The sequence below is a fragment of the Pinus tabuliformis genome, chromosome 1_1, assembly GCF_031772625.1.
Source record: "Pinus tabuliformis cultivar Carrire ecotype Pingquan chromosome 1_1, CPIR1, whole genome shotgun sequence".
NCBI lineage: Eukaryota > Viridiplantae > Streptophyta > Pinopsida > Pinales > Pinaceae > Pinus > Pinus tabuliformis.
Window position 1 is genome coordinate 262,462,851 of NC_142297.1, and position 27,300 is coordinate 262,490,150.

Here is a 27,300-nt window from a genome sequence, read left to right on the forward strand (position 1 = left end):
CCTAAACATAAATCATCCTTCAGATTAACATAGAGGCAGGGAACCCACAAGCGTAGGGAAAAGAAGGCATTGTGGGACTCTGTGATGTTGCGCTTGTCCTTGAACGCCAAGTCCAACCCGATAACCACAAGGGTGGTTGCGATATGGAGACTGCACTTGACCTTTTTGTCCCTTATTATGTCCACGGGAGCCGACAGGAAGGGAAGATTGAAGGGATGATCTTCCAGGAACTTCCCCTACTCCGCCATCCGCCTGCCCATGAGCATTGCCATGGTTGTCCCGAGGGAATGCCTGACGATCCACATGTTCTCTCGCCTGCGATTGAAACTTATTTCTTCACCATGTCAAATTTCCTCCAGAACCAGGTAGTCGTGTGGAGTGTGTTTCTTAGGATCTGGAGATCCAGCTTGATGTCTCCGGCGAAGGACCCAGGTTTGGTAATCGTTCCTCTAAAGGCCACCACAATCTTGGGCATGCCCTACGGGTGGAACTAGAAGCCCGCAACCTTCTTGCTCCATTTGTATACGGCGCTGAAAATGCAATCGCCCTCAACTAAGTCTATCAGCGGTTGAAGAAGCTTTAAGTTGAAAAAACCCCACCACTTCTCGGCCAGAGCATTGCGACCGAACCTACGGTATTGCCGATCGCGTTCCAGGATGTACACACCCTGTACCAGACTGGGGGAAATGCATCACCTATGATTTAAACTCGACCTGCATTTGAATAATATGAATGAATGAATCAGACTGAATATCATCAATTTTTTTATATTTGCAGCGAATTAATTTGGGATAAAAAATGCAAATACATTGCAATATTTCGTGTGAATGCAAATAAATTCAAATTTCAAATTGAATCAATGTGTCGCGCCAACACAATGATTTAATTTCCACGTCCGACAGGACATTGGCGATGACCCTTATTCGTTGTCAGACCTTGGGAACTATCTACTCACCAAAGCTGCAAATGGATTCGGAAAGAGGAGCACCTGGAAAATCAAAAGGCCCTGTAATCTTCGCCATGTTGTGTATGGGAATGCTTCCCTTGGCATGACAGTATAATGTATGATCATCCATGGGAATGTCGTATCATTTTCCAAAAAGTCGCATTATAGACTACTTTTTTTACAAAGGGATTTTTCTGCAACCAGCTCATAAAACAAAATAAAAGATAGATCAACGACTTCAAAATCAGTCTCTTCAATGGGTAAACCTCCTTTACATTACACAAATGAACAATTCTTGGATGATACAAATGAAAAGACCTCCTTTCTATATATATGAGTATAAGGGGTCACAATATAATCAGAGCCTACATAACAATAATATTGTAAGGGCACAACAATAACAATAGTGGGATTCTATGGGGCACAATAATAACAATATGGGGACTACATGGGCACAACAATACAATAAGGGGGTTTCACTAATAACAATAAGGGGATATACTAGTAGTATAGGGACCTAACATGCCCCTCTCCTCCAAAAAAGTGTTGTTCTCAACGCTTGAGTAGTTCTATATGCTTCTATAAAATTCTCATCCTCCTACGTGGAATCTTCAGTGGTTAAGTTCTTCTACTTGATGATATACTCTGAAATCGATCGATTTCATAGCTTTCGGGTTCTTATTTCTGTGACCTCTTAAGGTTCCAATATGATTTTTCTTTCCTTGTCAAGTTCCAACAATATTGTTTGAAATGGGAGCTTTTCACCTATAACTTTCTTTAAGCCTAAAACATGGAAAACTCGGTTCACTCAAGAAGATGTAGGACGCTCCAATTTGTATGTCATAGTACCAATCTTTTGCAACACCTTGTAAGGACCATAGTACTTTGGTGATAATTTATTATCATTCTTAGCCTTTCTTGAGGGACATTTGTCTGTATGGTTGTAGCCGTAAAAATACCAGTCACTTACATCAAAACTTCTTTCACTGTGATGTTGATCTGCATGTTGTTTCATTTGATTCTGCGCAAAAGTTAGGTTATCCTTTAAGAGTTGGAGAACTTGTTGTTGATGCTCGATGTGATATTCCACTGCTTGAACCTTAGAAATTTCTCTTAAAGATGATGTGATGGATGGTGGATGATATCCATAAAGTTCCAATGCATTATAATATATGGTCGGATTCATTTCTTCTTTCTCTGGGGTTGGTTCCTGGTGTATATCCTCTTCTTTTGATGTTTCTTGATCCTTTTCTTCCTCCCTTTCACAATCTATGAAAAATAATTTATTCTCAACACTCTTATGATCGTTAGTGTATTTTCTATCACAACTGTAACAAAGCCCTTTTTCTCTTTTTTCCTCCAACTATTGTGGTGTCAACCTTGTAGGTTGTGGAAGGTTAGGATCAACAACACTTCTGTCTTTATAGTTGTGAGTGATAGACTTCCTTGTTTCCATAATTTTGCTTTCCACTTTTCTGGCCACCCTGAATGCCTTCTCCAATGAATCAAGTTCCCAAAGGTGAACCACATGTTGGATGATAGTATGTAAAGTCCCTATGAAGACATAAATCCTATGCTCTTATGGAATATCCTTTACCCTTATGTTCAAGTTTTGGAAGTCCTAAATGTGCTCTTCCATTGAACCCTGTTGTTTGAGATTTATCAATTGGCTAAAGAAGGTGTTTCTCTTTGTATCCTCATAATGTGCTATCATTTTCTTCATAAAAATGGACAAGGTGACAATTTTTTTACGAGAGCAAAGCCATCGATACCATAAAAACAGATTGGGCTCTAAATATAAAGTTACAATACGCACTTTTTGTGTGTTTTTCACATTATGGAGATCAAAATATTGCTCCATCTGTAGTATCCATGTTACGAGATCCTTGCCATCAAACTTCCTCATATTGATATTTGGAATATGGAAAGTCTTCAATCCAACATTAGATTCTATGAAATTATGATTAACATTTCTTTTGTTCTCATCATGATTTTCGTCTACTACCTTTTCGCCATTAGGAAGCCTTTCTTGTAGCAACTTTGTCCAACCTTTCTTCAAAACTTCCATGTCTTTGTTCAAATATTCCATGTTGCCTTTAAATTTTGCTTCTATACCATCAATATTAGCTTCCATTCCATAGATAAAACCATTTATCTTAGTTTCGATCGCATTCTTCAAATCATCCATCCAATTTTTCTTACAAGGTGTTTCTATTTTCTTGATTTGGGTCATTTGTCTTCTTGATTTTAGGAGCTGTATATTGAAATGATTGTAAATCTATAATATAGGATCTCCAAGTTCTGAAATTTCGTCCTTTGGTAGCCCTTTGAGTCCTCTTTCCAGCCCAAGTCTGATCAAGATTGGATTCTCCAAGAAATATTTATGCCCAATCTCCCATGTTGACCTGATTATAGACAGGTTCAACAGAGAGAAATTGTGTGACATGCCACGTGTCACTATTTCGACCTTCGGCCATGAAAATGATACCCAAGAAACTAAAGTCTGTCCTCTTTCTGTTACTTTTTACGATATTTAAATCTGATGCTCAGAGATAAAGTTATGACGATTTTCTTTAGGTCACCTATTTGAGATGGAATTCTAGAGCCTACAAAAACACTAACGTCCTCATCTCATATCTCAGCAAATATAGTGAGAAACAATCTAAAATTTAGACACGAAATTAATCAATATTTTGGCTCAAATGGGTTTTAATTTTAGCTTCTGAAGTTTCGTACAAAAAAAGTTATAGCGAAAATTTCACGATGACTTGTTTGAAGTAGCGAAACCCTAGAATTCAAAGCCCTGATACCGAATGTTATGCAACCAACTCATAAAATCATTAGGGGAGTTTTGAGGTATAAAATGGGCCTCCTAAGGAAATTATAAAACAATAGTGGAAATAATAAAACAATATTAGATTACATCATCAAATTTTAGAGGGAAAAAAGAAAAACATATTTTTCAAGTTGTATTTTTAACTTATTTCCTTATGGCTTTACTCAAATTTCGAGTGGAAACACTCATTGGATGTAGAATTTGATTCCTCATCCAAGGATCACCCATGTTGCATACTTTCGATAGGCCCTGCTACACGAAAAGTAAGAAATACATGAAAAAACGTGATTGCAATCACGTCTTTTCATGTATTTCTCATTTTTCGTTTAGCAGGGCCCATCAAAAGTATGCAAAATGGGTACTCCTTGGATGATGAATCAAATTCTTCATCCAGCGAGTACTCCTTCTCGAAATTTGAGTAATATGTTAGGGAGATAAGTCGAAAATACGAGTTGAAAATATAGTTTTATTATTTTTTAATCTTTTTACTTTTTTACTTCAAAAATGGTGAATCATCCCCCATGGTTGACATCATCATATTGAATCCTATTGGTTCTTATAAATTTTATTTTGGTTGTACATTTTTCTTAGGAGACCCATCTTAGACTCAAAATTCCCCTAATGTAGAAGAAAAGATAGATCAAAAACTTCAAAATCAGTCTCTTCGAGGGGGACAACTCCTTTACATTACACAACTCAACAATTATTGGATGATACAAATGAAAAGACCTCCTTTCTAGATATAGGAGTCTAAGGGGTCATAATATAATTAGAGTCTATATAAAAATAATATTGTAAGGGCACAACAATAACAATAGTGAACTTGTATGGGGCACAATAATAACAATCTGGAGACTACATGGGCACAACAATACAATAAGGGGGTTGCACTAATAACAATAAGGGTCTACACTAGTAGTATAGGGACCTAACACATACACACCATTCATTTTTAGACACGTTACTCAGACATGTGCTGACCGTCAACGACTCCCACCGATCTATTTGGTTGTTTGGTCAACACACCTTATAACCTTCTAACCCATATTTTTAAGTATACATTCTATTATATTGATATTAATAAAGATAAAGAAAATAGTATATTTTATATCATTTATATAATTAACAAAGTTTCACAAGTATGGAAGGATTATTAAATGTATTAAGATGATATTTTTTAATTTTTAAAAAGGTTTGTAATATATAAATTGAGAATTAAGATATATTTAACATTGATTCTTTATAATACTATTTATATTTTATATAAATTTTAACATGTAATATTATATTACAGATATAAAGTATCATTATTTAATTTATATGATAAAATGAAATTATACTTTATAATTATACTCTATATTTTTTATTATATTTTCCTATTTTTTTATATATTCACATTTTTAGACATTGAAATATTTTTATTTCTAATTCTATTAAAATTATCATAATACACAAGGTTATATTAAAACTTCATGTGAATGCCATACCATATATTATAATAAAAATAATACAATGTAAGATAAACTTTAGTTAATGCAAAATAATATAACATCACAACAACTTTGTAGTCAGGATAATCATAGTATGCATCACTTTCACAACACCTCAACCTTCATTTCCTTGAAAGCACAACCCTATAGCCATCATGCACATTGCCTTCACAATTTCATCTTACATAATATAACGCAACTTAACATAGGCTAATGACCACCCCGGCGATCTAGGAAATGTGGAACCAAATGGAGACTTATTTCATATTACTTAGCTCGAGTAGGAAGACAAATTTCTACGTAAACCATATAGTCACATCATATTAGTGTTATTCAAATGTAAGTGATTCAAACAACTCCTTATCAAAAAAATTGTATTAAAAAATTGAATCCTCTATCATTCTCGAAGTGGATCCTAGGTACCCAACACAAAAGGAATGAAGCTCTAGGTACTTGAAATAACTGGATAGGATTGATTTGGTACCTAGGATTGACCCAACTCAATCCTAGATATTTCTTTCAAGTCGTTAGAGTTTAATTCCTTGTGCATTGGGTACCTATTTAAAAAAAAAATGTTTCGAAGAACATTATGGTATCAAGCCCCAACTACCCTTGTAGTCTCTATCTGAAAACAAAATAAAATAACATATGTTATTGCTCTATCTATATTTCTTGCATGTAATTCCTCTAACAAAATTAAAGAATTTATGTAATTTCTCTATCTATACCTCTCACATGTATAATGTTGAAATTAATTGTAGATTCAATACTACTCATGTAATGTTCTAAAACATAAGACTCAAATCTACTCTACTCATTTGTGGAAAGAAATTCATGATTGAGAACATATATCAAAATCATGAATCATGATAACACACATACATGAGGATTTATATAGGGGAAAGCAACTGCTCAAAACCCCTTACTATCTATATTGCATTAGTCAGAAAATAAAGAAGAATGCAATGCTTGCTCAAGCCTGAGAAACCTCCGCACAAGTATAATCTATCTCATTTCTTCACAAGCCAGCTCTGGTCAATACTTAACCAAATTATTGCATGCCAAAGTCCCTATTTCCTTGCATTGTTCAATTAGGAATTAGCCCCTATTATTTAGGGAAATTCCCCATCCAGAACTGCGCAATCCCTATAGGCCCTTCTCTGACTGTATGCACATCTGTACAACTTGAATAATTATACAATTGATAGTACACTTCCCTTGAACTCGAATTTCATGCATGCATGAGTTGATTAAGGTTGATTGATAAGTTAACTGGTTGAACACTGAAGCTAATTAACCCCATTGCTAGACCTCCTACTAGTTACTCCAATAGTTGAAGCTAATTTAACTGACCTTAACTCAATTTAACTGATTTAAATTGTTACAACTGAAATTAACTCAACCTGGGCTCCTAACATTTTGGAATCATCGTACAAAATGCAAGTTAAGCCCTCAACTTGAATTAACTAAGCTAACTGAGTGATAACAACTTAGTTAACTCATTCAAGATGTCTTGTGATGTGGAATTACAATTTTCTCCTAATTTAATTCAAAGGAAAATTAAATTAGGAATTTCTTGCTGCATTTTCAACACTCCCTCTCAACAAGAAAGGGATTATCAGATACCCCAATCCTACCTCTATGGAACTCGAATTTTCCTCTTGACAAAGCCTTTGTCAAAATATTTTCATCTTGTTCCTCTGTAGGAATGTATTCTAATAACATGATCCACCTCTGCACACAATCTCGTAGATGGTGATACCAAATGTCGATATTCTTTGGTCAGTCATGAAAAACTTGATTATCAGAGAGTTTGATACAACTGTGATTGTCATAGTAAATCATAGTGGGATCCATCATCTAGCCAAATAACCCAACAAGAATCTTCCTCATCCAGATAGCTTGACAAGTTTCTTGACTGGTAACCATGTACTCTTCTTCTTCTGAGTTGAGTGCAACTGATCTCTACTTCCCGATGTACCAAAAAATTGTTGCTGACCCAACATTGAAAATTCCTCCTAATGTGCTCTTCCGATCTGATGGAATTCTCGCCCAATTTGCATCTGTGAAGCCTTGCAGATTCTCTCCCTCTGTCCATCTATACCAAAGACCATACTGAGTAGTGCCTCTGAGGTATCTCAACACATGTTTTTCCAACTACCAATACAATTTGGTTGGCTTAACCATTGCTTGACTAAGTTGGTTAACTACTTAACACATGTTTGGTCATGTGTTCACCAAATACATAAGTGAACCCACAAGTTGCCTGTAAATAGTGGCCTCCACTTCCTCACCTAAAGTGGCATCTTCCTTCCTCCAACTGCTTGCTAAAGGAGTGTCCATGCGTTTACTACTATCCATGTGAAACTTCTTCAGTATCTCATTTGCATTCTTTCCCTGAGAGACAAACAGTTCCCCATATCCTTTCCATACTTCTGAACCAAGGAAATAATGCATGAGTCCCATGTACTTCATTTCAAATTCTCCTGCAAGATCCTCTTTACAAGCTTTGATCAACTTCTCATCTCCGGTTAAAATAAAATCATTGACATATAATACTATAATCAACAATTTACGTTCAACAACAATATGGTAAAGGTTTGCATCCACTTCACTTTTGGTGAAGCCCAACCTAGTGAAATCACTATTGATCCTAGTGTACCAAGAAATGGGTGCTTGTTTCAATCCATACAACGCTCGCTTGATTCTGCACACATGTGACTCTCTGTCAAGGTCTCAAATCCTTCTGGTTGTTTAATGTACACCTTCTCCTCAATTACTCCACTGAGGAATGTTGTCCTCACATCCATCTCGTGGATCTTCCATCCCATTTGTGCTGCAATTATTAGAATTGATATGATATACCTTGCTATAGGAGTAAATGTCTCCTCGTAGTCAATTTCCTCCACCTGAGAGAACCCCTTGGCCAGAAATCTAGCCTTGTGTTTCTCGATGATTATGTTTGTTGCTTGTTTCTCCTTGTAGATCCACCTCTAACCTACCACTGACTTGCTCTTTTGCCTTGGGACCACTTCCCAAACATTGTTTCTGACTATGGAATCATATTCCTCTATCATGGCATCAACCAATACTGTTTGTTGCACTACTTCCTTGAATGAGGATGGTTGTGTCTGTACTAGCTCACTCATCAGAGCCATGTAGCCTTTGTACCAATCTGGTGACCTCCTATGTCTTCCCTGTGATGTGGGTGCTCCCACATTCTCTTTAGCATCATGAAATAATATGTCATCTTCCTTGGTGCGCTTCCTTCCTTCTCTGGATGTCTCTGCATGAGTGGGCATCTCCACTCTCTTCTCCTCTTCTTATGGTTGCTCCACAATATCTTGAGGTTCTTCCTTTGGAGCCAAAAGCTCCTCATCTGCATGCAACTGAAGCTTCCTCTCAAGGGAACACCTCATTGCCTTATCTTCCTCGAACTTCACATCTCTACAAACAACTATCATCCTGAGAGATGGCAAGTACACCTGATAGTTGTGAGGTGTATCAATGTACCCCAAAAATATGCCTAACTTTGTTATCGACTCTATCTTTTTCCTTTATTCCTTGCAAACATGACAGTAAACTAATGAACCAAAGATCCCGAAGTGTGACACATATGGTTTCTTCCCTGAAAAAGATTCTTCTGGTGTACTCATTTTGAGAATCCGATGAGGATTCCTGTTCTGCACATATACCATTGTGTTGCATGTTTCAACGCACAAGTGTAGAGGTAGGCCCTGATCATGCAACATCGCTCGTGCATATACCACAATACTTTTTTTCTTGCTCTCAGCGACCCCATTTTGTTGTGGGTTATGGTGTGTTGTCAACTACCGTTGAATGCCTTCTTTTTCACAAAAGTTCTTATACTCATTCAACACATATTCACCACCATTATCGCTCCTGAGAGCCTTCACTTTCCTGCTAGTTTCTTTCTCAATAAGTGCTTTAAATTTAGCAAATTTGGAGAATGCCTAGTATTTCTTCTGAATGAAGAAAATCCAACACTTACATGAGAAATCATCGACAAATATAACATAATACATGTTCTTGGTCATGGAGGCTATCAAGAAACGTCCATGGACATCAGAGTGGATCCTTTCAAGGATTGCATGCGCCCTTCTATCTCGATCATTGAAGGTGTCTTTTATGTACTTCCCCGAGATACACCCTTTGCATGTATTTTGCTGCTCTAGTGCTCCGTTGGGGAGTTTTGTGGTGATCTGTTGCATGATCTTCAAAGATCCATGGAGAAAATGGCCAAGTCTTATATGCCATAATTCACCAACATCTCAGCTCTACACCTTCTTCGCCTTTGTGCTCAAAGTAGTATAGTCTGCCACATCCAACCTGTAGAGGTTCTTCACCTGAACCTCGATCTTCTTCACTTGTCCCATGGAGATGTGCATTAGGAATACCTTTCCTTTGCTGAATATCACATCATATCCATGGTCTTCCAACACCACAACGAAAACCAAGTTCTTCTTTAGACCCAGAACAAACATCACATCCTTGAGCTAGAGAGGGGAGCCAGACTCCCTCTAAAAAGTAACTCTACCAATGTGAGTCGTGTTATACCTCCCATCATCTCCCATTGTGATGTGCATATGGAGATCCTTCTCCTGCAAGTCATTGAATAATTATTATTTGCTCGTCGTATGGAATGAGGCACCACTATCCAGATACCACACACTACCCATCACTTGGCTTTCCATGCATGCAATGAGGGTAGAATCCAACTCGAATTGTGAAGCTATAGATTCACCTACCACTCCTCCTGAGGGATTCTTTCCAGCCTTCTTGTGTGGAAACTTCGTGGCATAGTGTCCCAATTCATGATATTGAGAGCACATGATTTTTGACAACACTTTCTTCTTTCCCCCTTGACTGGAATCTTCTTTGGATTGGTATTTCTTCCCTTTCTCTTTCTTTTCCTTTCCATCCAAGGCACAATTATCCTCATCCTCAACCTTGGATGAAATCTCATCTCTGGTGTTCCTCCTGAACTCCTCCTGTACCAAATACGACCATAATCTTTCCTAGTTTGGTAGCTTCTCCCTCCCATTTAGTGAATCCTTGTAGTTGTTCCAACTCCTTGGAAGGCCTAGAAGTGCTAGGCCTACTAGATCATCTTCTATAACCCTAACACCAACACTCCCAAGTTCATCACGACATTGTGTGAACCTGCTCATGTACTGTGGTATTGTGTCACCCTTCTGCAGTTTGATTTTCTAAAGCTTGTCTTTGAGTGCCAGCTTCCCGTGGTTACTATTGTTCTGGAAAAAAACTATCAATGCTTTCCACATTGCATACAGAGTCTATTTCCCATGAATATTAGAGAAAATATGGTATCGTACTCCCTCCAATATGGTCCTCCTTGCCTTGGCTACACATTTCTTCCAATCTGCTATATTCTTAGCATCAGCTGTTGCTGGTCTCGGGAAATCATTATCAAATAATTCCTTCAACCTATTATCTTGCATGACTTCTGTTAGCTACCTATACCAATAGCTTTCATATTTCATGATTGGCAAGGAAAGGTCCAAATATGCTCTGCTTTGATGATACAAAGATCCCATATTTCCATAAGGAGACTAGGTTTGTATATAGTTTGATGTGGACTCAATTTTGATGGATGGTCCAACAGCCTAATCTGGATCATGCCATGTTTTAAATTTTTAGTTGTAGAATAGAGAAAGAGGTCTGTCCAAACTGTTTAATCTTGGCAGACAAGTAGTTTAGGTAGAGAAGAAAGGCTCCCAACTGCGTAATCTGGGACCTTGGAAGAAATAAGGGTAGAAGTAGATAGAAAAACAAAAGAAAAAGCCAAAGAAAAGAAAAGGCAAATAAGGGTCTGCAAGCCTAAGTGCACCCTCCAATAAGAAACAAAAAATGCTAGGCAAATAGATGGGTAGGCAGTTGGGGTTGCAGAAATATGAATTCTTACAAATTGCTTATGTGGTAGCCTTGTTCATAAAGCAAAATCAATGAATTAATAAGGTTTTCTTCTCCATCAGGTTGCAGCAAGGAAAGAAGCATGTATAACCTCCCTTCCTCCCCTCTTCCCGTTCATTACTAACATCCCATCATCAGTTGAGATTCATGGAAGAATTGGTGGTTTTATGGTGGTTCTTAGTCCTATTGGAAACCACATTTCTTGTCTAAAACTCTTTTTATTTTGATCTACTCCCTAAGCTAAGTTATTTTCAAATAAACTTAGTGTTATCTCCCCTCATCCACTCCTTTCATCCATATTAACCCTAACTCTACTATATAATTCCCCTATGCTACCCTTTTCCCTAGTACTATAACACCATGTTGTATAAACCCCAAAACATTGTATAAATATCCCTCCCCTTGGCATTATAGCCAATAAGTCCTCTGTCAGGGATCAAATGACATCTGGTCACTTTGATAAACCTAAGTCTAAACCCATCCCCTCTTTTGAATTCATTTGGCCCAGTAAAACCTTCATTTGCTAAAGAAAACCCTATAAAAGACCTTTTTTACCCATACCCGCTTTAAGGTGTTAAATAAACACAAAAAACCCACTTTTTTCATTTATCCAAAGTATGGGCACCATGTTATTTTTATGTTAAAAGGGCATTGGAAAACCTTTATAAATCCGCCTATACCAAGAGGTCTCCACCAAGCACAGATCCCGAAATAAATATTAAAATAACCCCACCCCCTTCCTTATTGTCCGATCATTTCTCTAACCCGTCAATCGTCGGATCGGACCCCTTTGATCCGACGGCCCTCATTCATATCGGAGCGGCCCCGACGTCCGACAGATACCTTCCGATATCTGTCAGAGGGTGACGTCAGGCCTCTGCCACACGTCATCCCTACAGCTTATCGGAGGTACGTCTGACAATCCCCTTTTCTGTATCAAGAGCGGTGCGATGAGAAACCGCTAACCGCTTCCGGTTTTTGGTCAATCCGCCCGGCCAACGTCACCACCACGTCATACCCACGTCAGTGCCACCCCGCCGTCGCGTCAGCTCCTTCGTCCACCTCGCGCCGATATGTCCGCCACCTCATCATCCCCGTGGACCAATCATAGCTCGCCACATCACCCGATGATGTCATGCTGACGTCATCCGACCTTGACCCCACCCGATGACGTCATCTAAAAAATGCGCCAATATGCCAAAAATCCATATTTAGGCCAATTTTCGCATTTTTTCATACTTTTGCCAAAAGCGCTGTTGCTGTCTCTGCATGATTTTTACGTCCTAACCTGCACAACCCTGCTGAAATCAATTTGGAGACCTCCGGTGCGCCATTTCTACAGACATTCGTGACCATTTCTCACTGTTTACCAGGTATTTTCCCTTATAAATCCTTCATATGCCTACTTTTTCTGTGAATTCCCTCAAAAGAGCTTAAAAGACAAAAAACTTGCAAAATCACCGGCAAAATCTCTGTGCCTAGTCCCCAGTTACAACTGTGAGCTCGAAAAACACCAGCTGAGCCTTGTTTACCCACATTTTCATAAAAAATTGTACTCTGTGCGCGCAATCGCGAAACAACTTACTCAGACTGTAATTACCTGCTAAAAAAGACAAATTGAGACCACACATTAGTCTTATTTGAACTTCAAACAGTATCTCAATTGCTGCAGCTGTTTCACTCACCCTCTGTTCCATATAATTCACAGTTCTCCCTCAAAGAAAATTCTTTGTGTTGCTCTGCATAGTAACTCCATCCATAAACTTAGGAGAAATCATGGACCCACCAGTAGCTCCAATAGTGTTGAACGTTGCTCCACTGAATGCCCCTCAGAGACAATTGGACTGGCAGTCTCTGGCAGACATGGACTATCAGAGTTTAGAAGAAATGCTGATGAGGACTAAGTTCCACATTCACCTACTCAATGAATTGAAGACCAAGCATGAGACTGGAACAGATGTGCTGGGCATATGGGACTCATTCCTCCCTATTTTTAAGCTCCCTCAGGTTAGACAATTCCCTGATTTGATCCATCTGTGTGCTGAAAACTATGACCCCATTCAGAGGGAAGTTCTCGACCCTTCAGGATCAGCTGTGTTTTATGTCACCCCAGAGGCTATCAAGGATATGCTCTGCTTCAGGACTGAGAAGAAACTGGTCCCTCTATCACTTGTAGACCTGATAAATCAAGGAGCCAGAATGACAGATGCTCAGGTCACCAAATTAAACCAGCTATACATTGACTCTGATTCTATGATGTATCCTCCTATCAATCAAGTATACCTCAACCAACTGGGCAAAGATCTTGCAGACATGATCAGTCCCATTTTGGGCTACAACTCAATTGAGTTTGTTGATCAAACTGTGCTGGTAATGTGTTAGGCCCCTATACTACTAGTGTAACCCCCTATTGTTGTTAGTATAACCCACTTATTATATTGATGTACCCATGTAGTGCCCATATTGTTACTATTGTGCCACATAGAAGCCCACTATTGTTATTATTGTACCCTTACATTATTATTGTTATGTCGGCTCTGATTATGTTATAACCCCTTAGACTCCTATATATAGAAAGGAGGTCTTTTCATTTGTATCATCCAAGAATTGTTCATTTATGTAATGTAAAGGAGGTTGCCCCCTCGAAGAGGCTGAATTCTAAGGCGTTGATCTATCTTTTCTAGAGCTGGTTTCATAACATTTGGTATCAGAGCTTTGGATTCTAGGGTTTCGCTGCTCCAAACAGGTCATCGTGGCATTTTCGCTATAACTTTTTTTCTGTGACGTTTCAGAAGTCGCAAAAAAACACCCATTTGAGAAGAATTGACGCTGAACCTTCGGTCCAAATTTCAGAGCTTTTTGCCTGATATTTTTGGAGATATGATCTAAGGAAGTCGGTCTTTTTGCAGACTCCTGAATTACATTCAAAACAGGTGACCTGGGGAAAATCGTCATAACTTTCTCTCTGAGGATCGGATTGAAGTTTCGTAAGAAGGTACAGAAAGAGGACGGACTGTAGTTTCGTGTGGGTGTTTTTCAGATCTAAAGGTCGAAACAGTGACTCGTGGCACATCGTACAATTTCGCTCTACTGAACTAGTTTATAATCAAGTCACTGTAGGAGATTTCGCATAACTCTTCCTTGGAGAATCCAATTTGGGTCAGACTTGTGGCATTGGAAAGAGGACACAGAGGGCTACTGCAGGTCACAAATTCAGAACTAGGTGATTGAAAGGTACAGAGTTACAGTCGTTTCAAGGTCGAGCTCCTAAAATCAAGAAAAAGCAAGATGAGGAAGTTTGATGGCAAGGATCCGGTAAATTGGATACTTCAAATGGAGCAATATTTTGATCTACATGGTGTACAACTGTTACAAAAGGTACGTATTGCATCTTCATATTTAGAACCAGATCAATTTTTATGGTATGAAGGGCTTTGTTCTCGTAAAAAACTTGTTACGTGGTCAATTTTCACGGAGGAAATGATAGCACATTATGAGGATACAAAGAGCAACACCTTCTTTAGAGAAACACCACAACAATTGGAAAGAGTAAAAGGGATTTTGGAAAGAAAAATTATGGAAACCAGGAAGCATACCCCTCACAACTATAAAGATGAAAGTGTTGTTTATCCTAGCCTTCCACAACCTACAAGGGTTACACCACAACAATTGGAAGAAAAAAGAGAAAAAGGGCTCTGTTACAATTGTGATAGCAAATGCACTAAAGGTCATAGGTGTGCTGAGAAGAAATTTTTTTACATAGAATATGAAGAGGAGGAAGAAAAGGATCAAGAAACATCAAAAGAAGAGGATATACGCGAGGACACCACCTTAGAAAAAGAAGAAATGAATCAGACCATATCTTGTAAAGCATTGGAAAGAATTACCACTCCTCAAACTCTCAAGATAGAAGGACATATCAAGAAGAAAAGGGTGCAAGTAGTGAAAGATCACATCGAGAAAGAAGAAATGAATCCAACCATATCTTGTAATTCAATGGACGAAATTACCACTCCTCAAACTATCAAGATAGAAGGACACATCAAGAAGAAAAATGTTCAAGAAGTGAAAGATCACATTGAGCATCAAGAAATGAATCCGACCATATCTTGTAAAGGACGGGAAGAAATTACCACTCCTCAAAAGATAGAAGGACATATCAAGAAGAAAAAGGTTCAAACAGAGAAAGATCACATCGAGCATCAACAACAAGTTCTCCAACTTTTAAAGGATAACGCCACTTCGATGCAAAATCAAACGAAACAACAGGTAGATCAACATTGTAGTGAAAAATGTTTTGATGTAGGTGATTGGGTATTTTTACTGCTACATCTCAAGCAAGCTATTTATGAGAAGGAAATGTTGGCAATACTACATGCACTTAAAAAATGGCGACCTTACCGAATGAGAATACTCTTCAAGGATGAGGATGTGGAAGCATTGTTTTTTGCTATTTATATTATCCAACCAAATTGGATAAACGAAGCAAGGGATGAATGGAAGAAGGACGAAGAAGTATGGCCACTTATTCAAAAGTTGCAAAAGATCTCAATTCAAGCAATATTGTCAGAAATTGAAGAGGAAGGAAAAATCATATTGGAGCCTGGAGCAGTCACAAAAACAAGAACCCGACAGCTACGAAATCGATCAATTTCAGAGTATTTCATCAAGTGGAAGAACTTACCCGCTGAATATTCCACATGGGAGGACAAGAATTTTATACAGAAGCATCAAGAACTACTCAAGCATTGAGGACAACGCTTTTTGAAGGAGAGGGGCATGTTAGGCCCCTATACTACTAGTGTAACCCCCTATTGTTGTTAGTATAACCCACTTATTATATTGATGTACCCATGTAGTGCCCATATTGTTACTATTGTGCCACATAGAAGCCCACTATTGTTATTATTGTGCCCTTACATTATTATTGTTATGTCGGCTCTGATTATGTTATAACCCCTTAGACTCCTATATATAGAAAGGAGGTCTTTTCATTTGTATCATCCAAGAATTGTTCATTTATGTAATGTAAAGGAGGTTTCCCCCTCGAAGAGGCTGAATTCTAAGGCGTTGATCTATCTTTTCTAGAGCTGGTTTCATAACATAATGATGCTCATGTTTGCTCCTGGCAAGTCTCCTATCTGCTATGACTATGCCACCTATATAGCAGACAAAATACATGAGCAGCTAATGAACCTGGCAAGAGAAAGAATGTTCAGATATACCTCTTACATTTACCACTTGATCTTATATCATCAACATCAGAAGTTCTCTTTTCCAATCAAAAGAGAGGATGCCCAAGGCAATCCAAGATCAGTGGTCTATTGGTCCTCTGTTTTCCACTCTAGATTTGAGTCTCCTTATGCTTATTGTGAGTTCATAGATCTTTTCATCCACCCAGCTATGTCAATGATGATGGGCTCACCTCCTCCAAGGCTCACTGATGAAATGCAAAGGATCCTACAGTTATCCAAATCATACAGCATTGGGGACTGGTACTTTTACCAGAACCAGACCGTCATCAGCATGTATGGGTGTGAATTGCCTCCCTACAGGCTACCCAAATATGTGCCCATGAGGCTGTTTGCCCTAGAATACTTCAGGCAGTTTGGCAATGTTGATGTGCTTCACTTTTCAGGCAAAGGCAAGAAAGCACAGTTGAAAGTCAGGAACCAACTTGGCCACTTTGTCTATAACCACAGGGAGGAAGGTTGGAGAGAAGCAGACAGGATACTTGAGTCCCTTGGCCTTCAAACCAGTTTCCTCTGGAAACCTTATGACCCCAACCACTTCATCACTTTGAGAAGGCTCAAATATAAGCTCTCTGGCTATGATCATGTAAAGATCCCTCACATTGAAAAACATGCAAACCAAGCAAAATGGAGGAGAGGAACCCTAGAAGAGTCGGTTACACAAGAAGAGCTGAATCAAAGAGCGGTGAGGAATCTAAAAAAGATGGCTGACCTTGAACTTTGTTCACAGGTGTTTTCCCTTCCAAGCACACAAGTGGGAGCAGTTGCATCCTCCTCGACTGTAAATCAACAAGCACCCAAAGCCACTGAAGATGTATCAAGCAAAGGCAAGGAAAAGGAAATGGAGACCGAGCAGCCACTTCATGAGAAGGTACAGCAACAGAAGCAGTAGGTACAACAACAACAACAACAGGAATTGCAGCAAGAAGAAGGGCAGCATGACAAAGAGCAGCCCCCACAGCAAGAAGGGGCAGTTGAGGCCCCAATTTTCACAGAACAGCAGGCACAAAATACTGTGCCTCCTACGCAAGAAACATCAGTTGATGCATCAATCCTCCAAACTCCACAAAAGGAGGATACCAGCAGAAAAAGGGACAGAGAGACTCCCTTGACCACATCAGAAAGTCAGGGTGAAAAAAGACAGAGATTGAATCCTTTCTCTGAAGAGGAAATGCCAACAGGGCAGTCTTTGGGCATGGGCCCACCTAGCAGGGAAGCATTTGCAAGTTCCTTCCAAGAGGAACAGAATAGAACTGTGGGAGGAGAAGTCAGCTCCTCTAGCCAGCAGAGAGAGGGTGAACTGAGTATTAAACAGCAGTTCATAGACATAAAGAAAAGAAATGAGCCCATAAAAATACAGCTGTACAATCATTTGCTAAAGATGGCTCCCACTAACCAGCAAAGACTGATGTCTGCTTTTGATGTTAGTGAAGGCAAAATGATCATGAGTCATTTTTTGCCAGCTGTAGCACAGCCCCAGTCTCATGCAGATTATATAAAGACCAATCTTGAGGTCCTTGCCAAAGACATCCACCCAATGGATAAAATTGAGTTGCACAAACAAACAGGTGAGATGGTCTATGCCTCCTTGGCAGATAAGACATTAGATAACTACAGGCTAGAAAATAGCCTTAATAATACAGCTGCCCAACTTGAATTGGAAAGGGCATCATCTCAAGAAAAGGACAACAGAATAAGGTCCTTAGAAGATATAATTATTGACATTGGGCATGATCCCAAAGATATCAAGGGCATACAGGAAATATTAAAGTTAAGGGATGCAGACATGGCTGCTTTGAAGAAAAAGATCAAAATGGCAGCCACCATTCACCCTCAAACAGATGAGGTTGCCTAGCAGAGGCATGATCAAGAGGCCTCAACCTTGCTGGTGTCTCTATATAAGCAGTTAATCCAGACACAAGAAAAGCTGGGAGAATCAGAGGCTGCACAGGCAGTATTACAGGCAGCTTTGAAGCAAAGAGAAGAAGGTCAGACCTCCTAGCCTCCTCCTGAAGTAATAAACCTGGAGGAAACTGCTCCAACTACTGTTCCTCCTCCTCAACAAACAGAACAGGCAGCAACATCCACCTCAGCAGCCCCACCAGCAACAGAGCAGGCCCCAAGCTTGGACATGCAAAAGCTGAGGAATGAGATCCAGGCCCTGGAAGCTCAAATGAGAGAGCTGAATGAGACCAGGGATAAATTGGCCAAAGTAAATGATAGATATGACAAATCCAAGCAGTCTGTGGCAGAAAAGGGCAGGGAGATAAAAGCCCTCAAAGACAGGATCAAAGAGCTAGAGAATGAGCTCAAATTAGATAAGGTTGTGGCTGAGCTAAAAATAGTGTTGTGGGCTAATATTGGCCAATATATTAATGACCAATGGCAATATATTGAAACAATCCATGAGCAGTTAGAGCTCATTCCGAAAGCACAGACTGAAATTCAGAGATCAAGAGCTGCTCTAAGCAATATGCCTGAAATTGCCACCAGGATGATTAATGTGCTTAACAATAGAACAAGTACTCAGTTGGCTGCCATGGGAATTTCAAACAGAACTGAGCACATTCAATTAATCAAGAGGGTTCTCACCCTGAGAAACTTGGTGCAGACATTAGAGAGTAGAACCCAGGACATGCAGACTGAGGTAAACAGGTTTATGGAGAAGTTTCAGGTATTGGAAAACAGAGGGCTCCCTAGCTTACTGAACAGCGCAGGGAGACTGTTCACTCATGAGCAGTATGCCAAAAGGGTTAATGCATTTGCTACAAGTCAGATCAATGAGAAGCCTAGCACATCAGAGGAAACAGAGCCAGCCACAGGACAGACTCTCTACAATAGAGTAGAGAGTTTATTTTTTATAATGAATGAAATCAAACACCTGTTTGAGGTGCCTCCCAATTTTTACAAATATACAGAGGCAGAAGAGACTGTGGATGCAATTCTCAGGCATCAAATACCTACACTAGAATGGTGGACTAAGGCCATACAGATGATTTTATAAATAGGAGGCCATTCTAAAAATTTTGTTCATAAAAATGCAAATTGTCATACACAGGACAGTTTAAAAGAATCAGCATGCATTAAAGATGAAAGCTGAGCCAACTCAGCAGAATGTACGGCCAACAAGGCAAGGTGATAAGCTACAGGTGTCCAGGCCGAGAAGCTACAGCAGAGCAGCTCCAAAAGCGCATTTCTCAGTATTAATGCAGATCACTCTAACCGACTCAGTGGCCTCCAAAGGCCAAAATATCTTCTGACAAGCATAAAGATGCATTTACTTTGTATTCAATGATGTAATAACTTTCTTATCAAATATCTTGAAAAGTTGGTGAACGTATTCATTTCTGAGATAACTTAGCACTCAGATATTTTGTATAACCGATGGTATATATTTGCCCCTCGCACAAGCTTGAGGGGTTGTTGTTGATTTCTCTTGAAGAAGTTCTTATGCTGTAATCCTTTCAAAGTTTAATAAAGAAAGTGATGGAATTTCTCGGAGTTCTGAAGTGTTGAATGCGTTCTGGTGTCTGTTGAAAAACTGCAGGATTCCTGTGTACCTCATAATACAATAAGTTTTTCTGTAACTCTCTTTGTTATGTGTTTCAATCTCTTACAATCCATATGTGTTTCTAATTTCTAAGTGTTTAGCAACAAAGAAAAAGAATAACCTTCAGGACTTATTCATGCAATACCCTGAGTTCAATCTATGTTGTTAATGAATGTTTTCTTCAGCTATAATCTTGATAAGTGTAATTCTTAATTGCTGCACTTTCAGAATATATCTTTCACAGTGACCTTTGTTTCAGGAATTCAATTTTGCTCCTGAGCCACATGTTTCACTTTCACTTCACCAGCTTAATGGGGAATTCTTAATTTCTTTCTGTTGGCTGACCATACATCACCATTTAAGTTTAAATTTTGTTTGTTGAGATACCCAATAGGCCCTGCAGTCTGAACATCATCACTCCAGCATTTCAAAACATTTCACAGCTCTAGACTCCATTGCCCAATGATATACTACTGTCTGAACACTACATCTTAAGCACTGAAAGAAGTCCTTCAACCAAAACATAAACCAAAAACCTGAGCATAATAGCTAGCCTAAAACACTATCAAAATAGAGACAAATCATAAAGAGAGAGCCCTCTCTGATTACAGTTTGGCTAGGAACTGTGATCCAAAGATTGGTTAGTGGTTACCCCGGCCGTATTCCCTTGGGAGTCACAGGGAACAACCTGGGTGTTAACATAATTGGCGACTCCACTGGGGAATTCCTCAAGATTTTCTAATTTCTGTTTATCTCTTGAAAGCTGCTCATTCTCGTTGCTGCTAGCTTTGGAAAATATACAGTAAGTTCAAAATCTTGTCTGGCCTCTGTAGACACAAAAATATTCTGCAAAATAGCAAAAAGAAGTTTAGGAACTGGCTCCTAAAAGGGAAACCAGACACACTAGGTCAAACCCTGACCCAAACCAACAAGCTGTTTTTGAAAATCCTAATATAATCCCTAGAATAATTAGAAAGCAGCAAAGGCAGGAAGATCCTAGTGATTTGAGTCCTGAGACAGTTCACCCTGAACCTGTTTCAACCCCTATTAAGGTTCTATTTCGCTCTACTCCTGTATCCCCCAGTTCACCATCTACATCCCAAAGCCCTCCTTTCACATCCTCACCCACTGCACATATCCCCTTGAACAATACTCCAAGTGTTGCTACACCTGTTACGCTTGTAGTACACACCGTTCCTTTTATCCTAGTTGCCCCTGTAAATCCCCCAAACCTTGTGAATATGGCTAATAGATATGCACCCCTGCAAATACCAGCTAATGCTGCAGCTTTACCCCAGGATTACCAAACCAAAATCTCATATTTTGACTCCACTGGCCCTTTGACAGCTGTTCAGCATGCCAAAAGGATGCAAGACCATTTTGAGACCTATGAAATAGATGATGACAGTGTGAGAATGAGGATGTTTGTTCAAAGCTTAACTGGGGATGTAAGGACTTGGTTTAGATCTCTGAATGCAAATTCCATCACAACTCCTGATGAGCTTTATCAAGCCTTTACTAGCAGATGGGAGAACAAGAAGGATCCTCTGCACATACTTGGTGAATACGACACTATCAAAAGAGGTCCCCAAGAGACTGTTTTGGAGTATTGTGCAAGATTCAACAATGTATATAATGCAATCCCACAAAATTTAAGACCCCCTCCTGATTTAGCTTTGTACAAATTCCCTGATGGTTTTGACCCTGACATGGCCTATCAGTTAAAGGAAAGAGACCCTCAAACCCTTGCAGAGGCCCAAAAGGTTGCTGTCACAGTAGAAGCTAACCTGATTGCCAAAAGAAACAGAGCAAGGTTGGAAAAGAGAACAGCCTTCAAAGAAGAACCCTCTGCTTTTGATCAAAAGCTGGATGCAATACTTAATGGAATGAAAATATTGGGTGATAGAGTGGAATCTGTTGAGAGAAAATCATCATGGGAAGCACCTCAAAACAACCCTCCTAGGAATCCAAATTTTAGGAGAACCCAAAACCCAGGCATTGGCAAGCCCAGTGCTGACCAAGACATAAGACCACCTTTCCAAGAAAATTATGCAGAGACTTCCACATCAACTGAACCCAATGAAGATCCTCAGATTAATTTGATGGGTCTAGATGGTGAAAGTCAAGTCTTTTTAACACAAGAAGATCATGAGGATGATGAAATCAAATTGTTCCAAACCAAATCAGGTGAATCCTTTGACTTTAAACAAGGCTATGACACTGCTGTTTACGAGGTCCATAAAAAATACAAGCTAAGGAGCAGAACAGTGAATGTAAGTCAGCCTGAAAAGATAAAGGATAATCAGCAGCCTAAAAGAACCATAGTCACAGAACCTAATGACAAAACAAATTCACCTGCAGAAGAAGTAATCATTGAAGAGGTCACTGAACCATTGTCTTTAAAATAGCAGCCTATGGCTACTTCATCCTCTCACCCTAATTTAAATACTACTCCTCAAGAGATAAGTAAAAAGGACAAGTCCCAAAAACAAGATAAGAATCAAGAAGAAGATCTAGTGAACAGGGAAAGGACGGTTATCCATAACCCTAAGACCCAATCTGAAAAACCTTTTGACCTAGAAACTGAAATTGGCAAACTAAAGATAGCAATTCCTCTCTCAGAACTAGCCAAGCATGACATTTATAAACAATAGATCAAGAAGTCCCTTCAACTCACTAGCAACAAAGATGATGTCAATGTGTTGGATGACACCCCGGAATTACTATTTGGCCCAGAAGTGGATGGAAAAACAGTAGTCACAGGGGTATTACCTTTTTATGTCAGCTTACATATTCATGATAAGATATTACATAACGCAATGTTTGATTCAGGTGCCTCTCACAATCTCTTGCCAAAAGCAGTCATGGAGAGATTGAATCTAGATATAACGAGACCATACAAGGACCTGTTTTCCTTTGACTCCAGCCAAGTCAAGTGTTTAGGTCTCATAAAAGATTTATGTGTGTCTCTGGTTCAATACCCAAACAAAACAATTCTAATGGATGTTGTAGTTGCTGATATCCCACCTAAGTATGGGATGCTGTTATCATGATCATGGGGAGCTAAACTCCAAGGTTCACTACAATTAGACATGTCATATGCCACCATCTCTGTTTTTGGGCAACCAAAAAGGCTGTACAGAGAAACACTCATGAAATACATGGTCAGCAGTGAAGAAAAGCCTCAAAACTTTCCCATATATGTTGTCCATTCAGACATAGACTCATACATTCTCTTCAATGACAGCACAACTTTCTCAAAAAATGATGTTGAAACCAAAATACTCATACAAGAGGAAGACTCTAATCAAAGAATTATCACTCATGAAACAACAGTCAATCAATCACTAGACACTGCTGCTGCTCTAGTTGTTAAGCATATTGAATCAAATGATGAGACTGTCCTAGAAGACAAGCCAGATGAAAAACCAGAACTTCAACTTACATTGCCAGTCCATCAGCAGATCATTAAATCTCCTTCACAACAAGACATTCTATGGTTCCTTGAATTTGATGGCTCAGTCAACAAATTAGGGGCAGGAGCTGGAGTTTGGGTACACAATAAAGAAAATAGTCATGCAGAAGGCAGAGCCTATAGATTAAACTTCAGATGTACAAATAACATGGCAGAATATGAAGCTCTTTTACTAGGCCTCAAGTTAGTAAAGTGCTTGCAAGCTGCCAGGGTTTCAATCATGGGTGATTCAGATTTAGTTATCCAACAAGTGAAGGGAAATTTTGTCACCAATGACAAAAGACTGAGGTCTTATAGGTCTGTTGTTGCTGAAGTACTAAACTTTTTCGCTGAATTCCAAATCACTAAAATTCCTAGAACCCACAATCTGCATGCTCATAGTTTAGCCACATTTGCAAGTACCTGCAAGCTGCCTTTTGAGCCCCATCATTGCTTTACAGCTGAGGTAAAACACAGACCCTCCATTCCAAACAATGTTAATGATTGGCAAGTATTTGAGGATGATATGCAAATAAACAATTTTTTAACGCTGCAACAAGAGTTTGCAGGATTAAATATTGACACTGATAGAGCAAGTCAATCACAAATACTTGACAAAGCAAGTCAATCACAAATACTTGAAAGAGCAAGTCCATCACAAATACAGTTTGAACAGATCAACCACCCAATATCACCTAGAACAGCAAAACAAATACTACATCCAACCATTTTCAACAAGGAAAACATTCAGCAAATTCACCAAATCAGTTGTGAAGAAGTGCCCAATGCTGAAGCTGAAATCATTGAGCTGAAGGATAATTTTCTTCCAACAGGCCTAACTCCATTAGAGGATATCTTTGACTCAAATGACATCCCTAGAAAACCGAAAATGCAGCCCCTTAACTCTGCCATTGAAGAATGCAACATTGGGACTGCTGCACAACCCAAAATAATAAAATTGTCTGCTTCCTTACCTCCTGACCAAAAGCCTAAATACATTGACCTCTTTAAAGAATTCCAGGATGTTTTTGCATGGAGTTATGAGGACCTAAAGTCCTATGATACCTCTGTTATCCAGCATACTATCCCTCTCAAGCCTGATCAAAAACCCTTTAAACAAAAATTGAGGAGAATCAATCCTATGCTTCTCCCAGCAATGGAACAAGAGGTACAGAAAATGTTCAAGGCAGGCATCATAGCACCAATCAGATTCTCTGAGTGGATTTCAAACTTAGTCCCTACAAGAAAGAAAACTGGTGAAATAAGGTTGTGTGTGGATCTTAGGAACTTGAATCAAGTATCCCTCAAAGACAACTATCCCTTACCCAAGATGGATCACATTCTCCAAAGAGTGGTAGGGGCCTCAAGGATCTCATTACTTGATGGATTCTCAGGATTTAATCAAATCTTAGTACACCCTGATGATCAAGACAAAATTGCATTCACAACCCCATGGGGAACTTTCAAATATGTAAAAATGCCTTTTGGATTGAAAAATGCAGGGGCAACTTTTCAAAGAGCAATGTATATTGCTTTTGCAAAGGAGATTCATGACTTCTTAGTCATTTACTTAGATGACCTCACACCTTTTTCAAAATCTGACCAAGAACATTTAAAACACTTGAGGCAGATTTTCTTAACATGTAGGAAATATGGAATTTCCTTGAATCCCAAGAAGTCTCTATTTGGTTTGGAAGAAGGTAAGCTACTAGGACATATCATTTCAAAAGATGGCATTAGAATTGATCCAGACAGGATACAAGCTATCCTACAAATGCCCCACCCAAGAAATATCAAAGAATTGCAGGGATTTTTGGGAAAAATCAATTTCTTGAGAAGGTTTATCCCAAACTTAGCAGAACTAATCAGATTACTAAATAACATGCTAAAGAAAGATTCAAAGGTAAAGTGGACAGTTGAAGCAAATCAAGCCTTTGAAGGTATAAAGCTGGCCCTTACCCAAACCCCAGTCTTGACCAATCCTCAATTTGACAGAGAATTTATCATTTTTTCCTTTGCCTCCCAGCATACTATTGCTGTTGTTTTGTTGCAGAAAGATGACCAAGGAAATGAGAAGCCAATTGCTTTCTTTAGCAGAGCTCTTAGAAATGCACCTTTAAAATATCAAATCATGGAAAATCAAGCTTATGCTTTGGTCAAAGCCATCAAAGACTTTAGGATTTACATCCTTTATTCACATGTTATAGCATATGTGCCAAGTCCTATTGTAAAAGACATACTCACTCAAGAAAACCTAGAGGGCAGAAGAGGAAAATGGATTGCCAACATCTTGGAATTTGATATTGAGATAAAACCTACAAAACTAATAAAAGGGCAAGGTTTGGCCAAACTAATGACAGAAGCAAACTTCCAAGCCTTAGACATCAACCAGCTGGACAGTGAACCGGAGCTGGCGACTCCAAAGATCAATGTAGCCTTTGAACAATCCCCTTGGTACTCCGATATATGTTAAGTATTGCAAAACCTGTGTGCTCCCCCAGGATTGTCCAGAACTAAATGTAGGTTCTTGAAAATGAAAGCTTATAAATTTTGTGTTATGGATGGGAATTTATTTTGGAAAAACCATGAAGGAATATTGCTAAATTGCCTAATTGAGAATGAAACTGACAATATCATAAAAGAATTTCATGCAGGTGACTGTGGTGGACACTTGTATTGGAAGTCCACTGTGGATAAAATACTAAGGGGTGGTTACTACTGGCCCACCATGTTCTCTGATGTGAAGAAATTTACCACCTCATGTCATAAATGTCAAGTGTTTGAGGGAAAGAGACAGTTACTGCCACTTCCCTTAAGGCCTATTGCAACAGAGAGACCTTTTCAACAATGGGGCTTGGATTTCATTGGGGAAATTCATCCCTGATCTTCAGGCCAACATAGATGGATCTTAACAGCCACAGACTACTTCACCAAGTGGATTGAAGCTGCTCCATGCAGACAAGCAAATGATTCAACAATCATTCAGTTTTTGGAGAATAACATATTGGCTAGATTTGGTTGTCCTGACAAAATAGTAACAGACAATGCTGCTGCTTTCAGATCCAAGAAGATGGTGAATTTCTGCCATAAATTTCACATTACCTTGGGCCATTCTACTGCATACTATCCCCAAGGAAATGGCCTTGCTGAGTCATCAAATAAAAACCTGGTAAACATCATAAAAAAAGTGCTAGAAGAGAACAAAAATAATTGGCATAAGAAGCTTGTGAATGCTCTATTGGCAGATAGACTAACAACCAAGAGATCAATTGGGACTAGCCCATATGAGTTGGTTTATGGATTAGAAGCCAAATTCCCTTCATCACTAGGGGTGCCTGTTATGAAACTCCTTCAAGAAAGCCAAGCTGAACCAAATGATATGCAAAGAAGGATCAATCAAATCATATGTTTACAGCAAACCAGAGACCAAGTTTTCAGCAGAGTCCAAGTTCTGCAAGAAAAATTAAAGAAGGCCTTTGACAGAAGAACTAAGGCAGAAGATTTCAACATTGGTGACAAAGTCCTCAAGTGGGATTCAAGAAGAGAGGATAAGGGAAAACATGGAAAATTTGATTCCCTTTGGAGAGGACCATTTGATGTCCAAGCAGTACAAGGAAACAACACTTATTTCCTTAAAAGTCTTAATGAAACTGATTTGGATGAAGGTCCTGTGAATGGCAGGATGCTCAAGCACTATTTTGACTACCACCCATAAGTGCGGCCTGAGTTTCCCTTGTACATATCCAGATGTATATATTATTTTCTGTTAGGATGGAAAAATGCAATTTCTCAAAGTTTATTAACTACCAGCAAAAGG

General features: G+C 39.0%; 1 pseudogene; it reads right to left on the reverse strand.

Annotated features, from left to right (window-relative positions):
* Positions 1 to 27,300, reverse strand: part of LOC149212544 (large ribosomal subunit protein eL21x/eL21w pseudogene) — a 49,365-nt pseudogene that overhangs the window by 9,571 nt on the left and 12,494 nt on the right.